At 38.4% G+C, this 9073-nt stretch overlaps 1 long non-coding RNA gene across 1 annotated transcript; it reads right to left on the reverse strand.

Annotated features, from left to right (window-relative positions):
• Window positions 1-301: 301 nt before the first annotated feature.
• On the reverse strand, window positions 302-699 carry LOC122295743. Its single transcript, XR_006238240.1, has 3 exons — window positions 639-699; window positions 443-541; window positions 302-349 (listed from the first exon to the last, which is right to left on the reverse strand). It is a non-coding gene; the product is annotated as an uncharacterized LOC122295743 (long non-coding RNA).
• Window positions 700-9073: the final 8374 nt, after the last annotated feature.

Raw genomic sequence — 9073 nt, forward strand, 5'->3', positions numbered from 1 at the left:
GTGTGTGTGTATATATATAGGCGGCTCATGATCTAGCTAGCTCCCTTCGCATTTTCGGCTCATGAGTTTTATTACATACAAATGAATTTGCATACCGATCTGCGTATTAATATTATTATCTTACAATTCAAAATTTAGATTGATATAATTTTCATTAAAAGTCTGACTATATATTTCCTTTATAGCTAGCTAGGAGCTAATTATACATAATTCAGAAGATCATAAACAATGAATAATAGAAATAACAGCCAAGTTCAAAGTTTGATTAAACAGTCCATAAGAACAAACATTTTGATTCAACCAAAAAAGAAACATCATTTGCAGCATCGTAGTTGGTCATTTGAAGTACCTGAAATTAAGATAAAAAAAAAATTCAATCAATAAATGTAACCAAATATTGATTCAGAAAATTGAAACGGAATTAAAAGTAAAATTTAATTACCATTAATACCAAGGACGGAATAAGTTAATTCTGATATCAACTTATCTTTATCCATACTCCATCAGTCATCAGCAACTATACTGGGGTTCACAATTACATCTGTGAAATGATAAAAAAATATAAATTAAATAAATTAGTATAATCATAAAAACAATTAAAATAATCAATAATAAAAAAACAAGTAAAATATGGTTACCATCTTCAAGCCTATAGCTCTCATCGTCAATGCCAATGCTATCTAGTCCAAGGGGTGTATCACTGATCCAGTTCTGTGTGCAAACGAGGGCCTCCACAGTTGACGGTGACAAAGAACTCCGGAAAGCATCCAACACTCGACCTCCAGTGCTAAACGCCGACTCAGATACAACCGTCGTAATAGGAATGGCTAGCACATCTCGGGCAATACGGGAAAGGACTGGATACTTGACGGAATTAGCCTTCCACCAAATGCATATCTCAAATGCAGGACTAGGTGCCTCGACCTCTTCCATAAAATACCGTTCAACCTCTAAAGTACACCCCATAATATTCTTCGACGCAACAAGCTGATGATACTCATTCATGATGTCGTAATTCCTACGGCGTCGATGCAATGCACCTACTGCGCTAAAGTCATCAGAGGGAGGTGTCGGAGTCACGTGTGAGGTACCCGCTGAAGATGAAGGTTGTCCACTATTTTTGTAATGGAAGTACAAGTCATCGAGATCAGTTTTAAGCGATGTAACAAACGATGCAGCCTTCATTGCCCCAAGGACGGAATTTGCCCAATATTCTATCACGGCCAACTTGAATCGGGGGTCAAGGATCACAGCCACAAAGAGTAATCTATTTATCTTCTCAACTTGCCCCCAATATTTATTATATTTGGACAGCATCCTCTGAGCCATACCAGATAGAAGTCCGCTAGGGTCATCACAACCATCTTCCAAGTGGTGGTGTAGTGTCGAGATCTGACTGAACCACAAGTTTGCAGTCGTGTATGCGGATCCAGATATTTTCATTGTAATATCATAAAAAATCTGCAAAAATGTGACAAAAAATCCTACACTCGTCCAATCATGTGTGTCCGGCGGACCGAGCCCCTTTCCGGCAGGCTCCAGCAAAGCATACTTAAGGCCCCCATCTTCCACCTCCATCCGCTCAAATACTTTCTGGTACCTCTGTGCCACATCTAACATCATATATGTAGAGTTCCATCGAGTGGGAACGTCCAAGCACAGCGTCCGTGAATGTTTTATCCCAAGTTGTTCTTCTATTGCCCTGAATTTTTTCAGCCGTTGGGGAGAAGCCCTCACATACCGCACAATGTTGCAGACTTTTGTAATGGAATCATCAACCTCTTTTAAGCCCTCAGTCACAATCAGGTTGATTATGTGAGCACAACAACGAACATGGATAAACTCATGGTCCCGGATGACATCATCTCTCACTCTCGTATTCCGCTTGAACCATTCAATTGCAGTATCATTGGCACTAGCATTGTCAACTGTAATGCACAAAACTTTCTGAATTCCCCAATCTTTCAAGCAATCATCCATTGCCGCCCCAATTGATGCACCCTTATGATCACTGATTTCTTTGAATCCAATAATCCGTTTTTTTAAAATCCATGAACTGTCAATGTAGTGTGCTGTAATACACATGTATGAAACATTCTGTATAGACGTCCATGTGTCAGTCGTAAATGAGACTCTCTGGGCAGTCCTCACAAACATTTGCCTCATCTCAGCCTTCTCTTTTAAATGCCTTTTCATACAATCCCGCATCACTGTATACCGTGACGGCATTGGGAATCGTGGCTCAATGAGCTTGACAAACTTTCGGAACCCTCTTCTTTCAACTGTCATAAAAGGCATCTCATCTTCAATGATCATCTCGGCAAGCGCATCTCTCAACAACTTCTCACTGTATTGAGGGATGGTCATTTTCTTAACTTGCGTACCATCAGTCGCAGTAGAAGTTTCATAACTCAGCGTTGTCTGATCTTTGGCCGCCAATCCCTTCGCTATCTTATACCTCTGGCAACCATTTAGATGTGATATCAATCCAGTAGTGCCTTGTTTCTTTGAATGACATCCAACTTCTTGGCCACAATGGTTGCACGCCGCGTGCGGTTCCGAGGGATCACCGTCAACCTTGGTGAAATGTTCCCACGTCCACGATCTTTTTTTATTTGATCGTGGATGTGGTGGCTTGGCACTCGCAGATGGAGGTGGTACATCCGGCTCATCCCCAATACCCATCTCAGCCTCCTCATTAAATGTATCTTCATCTTCTATATTTACCGGCATTGGGAATCGACTACTTGCACATGAAGTTTGTGTTCTGGAAGAGGGTCTCGATCTCGGTGCTGGGGACGGCATTGTGGCATCCTGATCCTGTTCTGGGGTCCCATATGGTTCTTCCTCCATAGCTTCAAATCTGTCACATATATAGAAAACCAAATTAATAAGCATGGTTTATCGTCTTACATTCAGATACCCAAAAAAACCATGCTGCCAAGTGACATAGAAGCCAAAAATGAATGAAGAATTGTGAGAAAGAATGAAGAATGAAACTCCATAGAATGAAGAATGAAGAATGAAGATACATCAAATTGGTGTGTATATATACATATATATATATACAACATTCATATTAATCTTAGTTTTTTTTTAAATTTTTATATATACTTTACGCCCAATGCTCATTGGTACAGAGTTTGGAAATGGTGTATATATTTACCTATCATCTAGCTTACAGAATCTCCATTCCAGGTGCAAAATATGAACTACCCAAGTATGTTTTGAGCGAGCCAATCAATTTGATGCAAGATAGTTGACAACTGGGTAAAGAATGCATTGCTTCATTGAGATTGTAAATTTTGTTCATGTATTTCACCGTCCCTAGCGTTCTGAGTCTTGTTAGAATTGAACAGCCAAATTGATTGTCTTTCAAAATTTTCTCCTATATATCAATGAATGTGTGCTAAACTTTTTATTTATTTTTCTGTCCAAATAAGTAAAGAAAAAGATCTTCTCAGGGAGACTCCAAAGATGCTGTGCATCAGAACATATTTTTTAGAACATTTTCAACTTGTGTTGCATGGATCTACCTGGTATAACTCAATTGTTTTCGTGCATAAACAGAATATGTAGTTGGGCTCTACTGAGTTTCGGTTCTCAGCCCATCAGATTGCTATAGGTAGGGACTATTTGGGCTAGTTTGACTTGCCCAATTGACCACAGTTCTCATAGCTAAGACTTGGAAAAAAATAAAACGAAATGATATTTCCAGGAACACGCAATACCTTAGAACAGGAAATACCTTTTTTTCTAGAAGGATGGATTATTCTCACTTCTCAGAACGAGTGTTCTTCCCATTTATTGACAGTTATTTATCATTCTATACACTTAGCCTCCAGAAAATCAACAATCACATTAATTCGAGGCATTATTCTAATTAATCCACTTACCACATGCACATATTTCTATACCTAGTCTCTTGTAAATCTATTTATTTGTAAAGATGTAAACAAACCAAACATTATAGATGAAATAAAACTATTCTTCCTCTTAGTCTTAACATGGTATCAAAATAATTGCCCCTATATGCAGAGGAGTTCCAAACAACCGCAAAGCCCAAAGGTGCATGTTGGCAGATGTTTAACTCATGAATAATAAAGACAAAAATGCTTACAACTTCCTTTCTCAAGGTTATATATTAAGATTAACCCCAAGAAAGTCTAATTATCAAAGGTTATGTAAAAGTATTTTTTAGCTAATGTATTATCAAAGCCCCAATTCACACAGTAAAATTTCTTCATATTAACTATTAAGCCTATTCCGTTTCTTTGTGACATTTCCACAAATAGGTTGCCTTCAATGGCCAAAATCACAAACAAATAAAATACTAAAAATGAAAAACGGTTCCTCAATACATAATCATTTCACAACTCAGTTCACCATTCACAGAAAACTTCCATACATCCAATCTAATCCATTTAAAATTTTAAATTCGGAATACACATTACAATTTACACAAGTCACCAGTTTTTACCTTTTGGAAAAAACTGGTCGGATTCGGCGGACGGAGTCACGGTGGGGGGCGGCGGCTTCGTGTAGCGTGCGGCGTGAGAGGTCTGTGGAGCAAAATGGAGATCGGCAAGTGGCAACGCAGTGACTCGTGAGACTCGTGAGAGGCTGAGAGTGAGAGTACTGAGTGAGTGTGACTGTGTGAGGCTGTGAGGTGTGAGCCGTGAGGCGTGAGCTGTGTCCGGACTGAGGTAAGTCATAAGTGGTTCCTCAAAACGGCGTCGTTCCCATTTAAATGGAACGACGCCGTTCCGTTTTAGTTGCACAAATATTCCAGCTGCAAAACGACGTCGTTTTGCAGCTGGAATATTTGTTTTAAAAAAAGTCGGAAGTCGAAATTCGGAAGTCGGAACCAACTGGGTACCGATTCCGATTCCGACTTCCGAATCGGAATCGGAAGACTACCGATTCCGATACCGAGTACCGAATATTCCGACTCCGGCGGCGGAAATCGGTCGGAATCGGAAGTCCCGGAATTTTGAACACCCCTATTCAGTGGCTGCATTGATGAATTTACCCTTCCAGGTTGACCAATGTGTTTCCCTATAGAAGGCAACCATATTTGGTGCTGCCTCCCACTGAAACACACAATTACATCAAAAGTTTATATATATTTTACTCACTAACTGATTATGTTATACCCCTTGCTTAATTACAAACATTCTCCTCTAAAATGCGTATAAAGGATTTTCAGCCACCAGTATGCTTGACCTTCAATTTGTGTCTATTGGAACTGTTTCTCATGAACTTCTCCTGCATTTGTTTCCAATATATTAGTAGCCCCTTTATAAATAGTGTGTTACTCAAATTTTATATTAGGCAAAGACCATTTGGGTTCAAACCTACTACTAATTGAAGTGCGTAAGACCATTTTCTGAAAAGAAATTTTAACTAACTTTATAATGCATCTAATAAAATTTGAAACTGTAATACCTTGAATGCTAACTTGCCTAGTATTCACATAGCTTTTCCCATACAAATTTCTCCACCTTGTCCGTCCCACCACGTAGGGCCTCTTGATATGATGCATACTTTAAATAAATTTTATGTAGTACATAATGATAAGCATTGTACTTACCTGCCAAATGCATTACAACCATCTCATGATGGTTGTCTCTACTCCAGTCAAGAACAAAATCTGCCTGCAATACAAAAACAGACCTGGGTTATATATATGAATAAAACATAGTGTATTTACACCAACTAAATATATATACCAGCTTATTAACTTTGTTATCAATAGGTAAAGCCCTACCCTAACACGGTCTATCAACTCTGTCGTCTGGTCTTCAGGTACATGACTCCAACTAGCATGCCTCATGTCGGCATGTACTTTAATTATCTCCGTTAGTCATCCGGTGAATAAGCATGCATTCTCACAAGATGGCCCCCGATGACCATCTTGTATAACCAGAGGTATCTTACCCACTTTCCTCATTCTTTCAAATAGCATACCCTTCGCTGGCCCTCAACCTCTTTTCTTAGTAGGTGGATCTACATCAAGACATCAATTGAGTGTAATTCAATCAATATATATCAATTACCATGACCCAAGTGCACACATTAGAGTACTTGTATCTACACATGCCGAATTTACCAAACTTTAATTATGATGAAGCACATAACTGGATATTTTTATGGCATACCTATATTAGGGATAACAACCTCTTCAACTTGTGCTCCACCCAAGGCCTCTTCTGGGCCCGCCCCTCCTACATCCTCAGTTGAAGCATTTGGTTCCGGCTCATCCCGCAACATGGTTCTCAGATCCGGTGCCTCTCTTTCTCCCTCTTGGCTGCGGCACATCTCACCCATACCATGTCTGACTCACCCCCCTCGAAACTTTATTGTTCTCCTCATCTTTGGCTATGCTGGCGGGTGGAAATACCTACTGCTTCTTTAGCCTGCAACCAGGAAAAAGATTGCTTTGTTCAACAAAATGTAGCTATTTTTACCTCTCTAGAGCATGTAAAATGTAGAGGAAGGTTGATATTTATCTAGCTGGTGGCATTATAATTTACACACATATTTTATGGCCAGATAAATCACATCAGGATCCTGTGAGAATGTTGTCCTATTTTTAACCCCATCATGTAGGGCTTTCCCTAATCTGATAGGTGGCTAAGGAACACCAAGACCCAATTACCCAATACTTTAAAATAACACATCTTAAGGAGTTTGCAGTCAGACTTACCCACCTAGAACTGTGAAATACTTTAGGGCTAGGAACCATCACTCTTTGAATAGGAATTTAACAATGCATACTAACTGCTGACCAAATTCACCAATTTCTAAAGTTCTAAGGGTGTTTATCTATAACTGATATATATACATGTATTGATATTACCAATTGTTATACTACATTGGAGCCAGTATTTTATCTTTCACAACCTAAAATTATTTGGAATACTTACAGAATGTCAGCAACTGGAACCCTACCCACACTAGTATTGAAATCCTGAGATTCTGCCTCAAGACAAGAAAGCCTTCCCTTTTTTGTACCATCTTTTTCTGTGTAATTATTCTTACTATTTCTACTCTCAGTAATACACACTTCCCTTTGATGTGTGAGGTAATAAAAAAATGTTTACCATTGTGCTATAATATTCAGTACCTATTATAACTTGCTCCCTCCATCGACACTAAGTTATTTCCATTGGCACTTCATGTGTTGAATAGTTTACATATTTGTACTTAGGTAATTCCTAGATGACATGTGCCCCTTTTTACCTCCACCATGAGAGCATGGTGTTTTTTTCTACTTTGCAAGGTTCATAATGTAGATTTGCTTTCATTATGTTTCAACTCTTAAGTTAAATCAAATAGACATTCTTTTGTACTACTTGGTACTTCATTCTTTATACTCTAACTTTGTTTTCTCAAAAAATAATAATAGTATTTCCAAATGGAGAAAACTTAATTTTTGCATTAAGTTTGGTTCTGTTTATTTCCAGGGAAATAGTTGCTGGGTGGCTGAATGAACTTCACATTTTTTAACTCTCTTATGTTTTCGATTTGATGCAAAGCAATTGCTTAATGAACGTCTGATCATGGAGTTTGGGTACTGGATTTGGATTTTGTTTATATTTTCACCCTAATTGGCAAATGGTGACGGCCGTCTTGTATGATGCTCCAGCCTTCCTCTAGGTTTGTTTTAGCAATACATCCATCTTATATTGCTTTCACAACTTTTACATGTCTAATAGTATACAAAGAAACTAGAATCTATGCTAACGGCTTCTACTTATTCAAATATGATAGGACAAGATCAGAACCAACATCCCAGCCTAAGATTGAAAACCGACAAAGCTTAACAGGAGACTCAATGGACCCAAGTATAACCACTCCAAATAGAACTAAGTCAATGCCTTCTTTACCAATGGCAGAGGGAGGATATCATACAAATCATTTAACAGGCTATTTTCCAGACTACAACAAATGTACCTTAAACAGCCATTTTTCACTATACGAAGTATGTTATATGATAAAAGACAAGGCCCAAATTTAACTTCATTGAGGTTACACATCTCATCCAGCATGCACATTTGACCTAAGCTGAAAACTTCAACATTTTCTTTAAGAAAATTTTAATGCTTTAGGGCTGCCTAAACCAAACCAAGTAGCACAAAAATACTTTAGCTCAAGACGAACAATTTGTATTAGAACTGTGTAAAACAAGCATAAATGGAATGGAGGATAAGTCAAGACTTCTTAAGACGCCTCAGGGGGAGAAGTACATAAAGACTAGTCATAGACAAAGTGTACCTACTTGTAACTCTGGGTTGGGCAGTAGAGGTGAAGAGTAGAGCTTTGCACACCTTTGAAGAACCGTGAGCAGCTTCAAGCTAAAGAGGAAAAGCTCTGTCATGTTGAATACTTACAGCTTCTTTAGTGCAAAAAGTTGTATTCCCCTTTCAGCTCTTTCAACCAAAATACGAATGTGTTATCTATGCATGTACTTGAACTGAGGCAGCTTGTAGGCGTTGTTTAACCTCAATAGTCACCAAAGATCTGCTCATATCTACCAACTATCCAGCTGTCAACTGGTTATCAGTACAACTCTACACATTAGCCTTGTTGTGGCCCCCACCAGAGGCGCCACTTCCCAGCCTAAATCAACCTCCAGAATTTCCTATCCCGCCCTTTATACAAACTCCCCCCACCTCTGTCATACCAATTTTGAACTTCTTTATTAATCAGATTTATAGTTTGTTAGCCCGTGTGTTAAATATAGCGGCCTAGAAGTTTATTATTTCTCAATCTTTATAAATGGTCAACCGCTTGTAATTGGTTTAAAACTTAATTCCAACAACTGTAACCTTGCAAATGTGTTAGTTAAATAAATTTCTGCAACTTTATAAGTCCTCATTAATTGCCAATTTCTCATTCTTTACATTGAGGAATTTGTGCGAATTTACAAGTTTATTTCTCTGCCTGGTAGTGTTAGTTAATTTGTATAGAGACATGCTTTATAAAGAAGGACTTCTTTAACTCAGGTATCTAAACTTTCAATGTGATAGGTAGCGTTTGCACACCTCTATTTTACTGCCTCTGATTT

Source organism: Carya illinoinensis, chromosome 2 (assembly GCF_018687715.1).
Source record: "Carya illinoinensis cultivar Pawnee chromosome 2, C.illinoinensisPawnee_v1, whole genome shotgun sequence".
Lineage (NCBI taxonomy): Eukaryota > Viridiplantae > Streptophyta > Magnoliopsida > Fagales > Juglandaceae > Carya > Carya illinoinensis.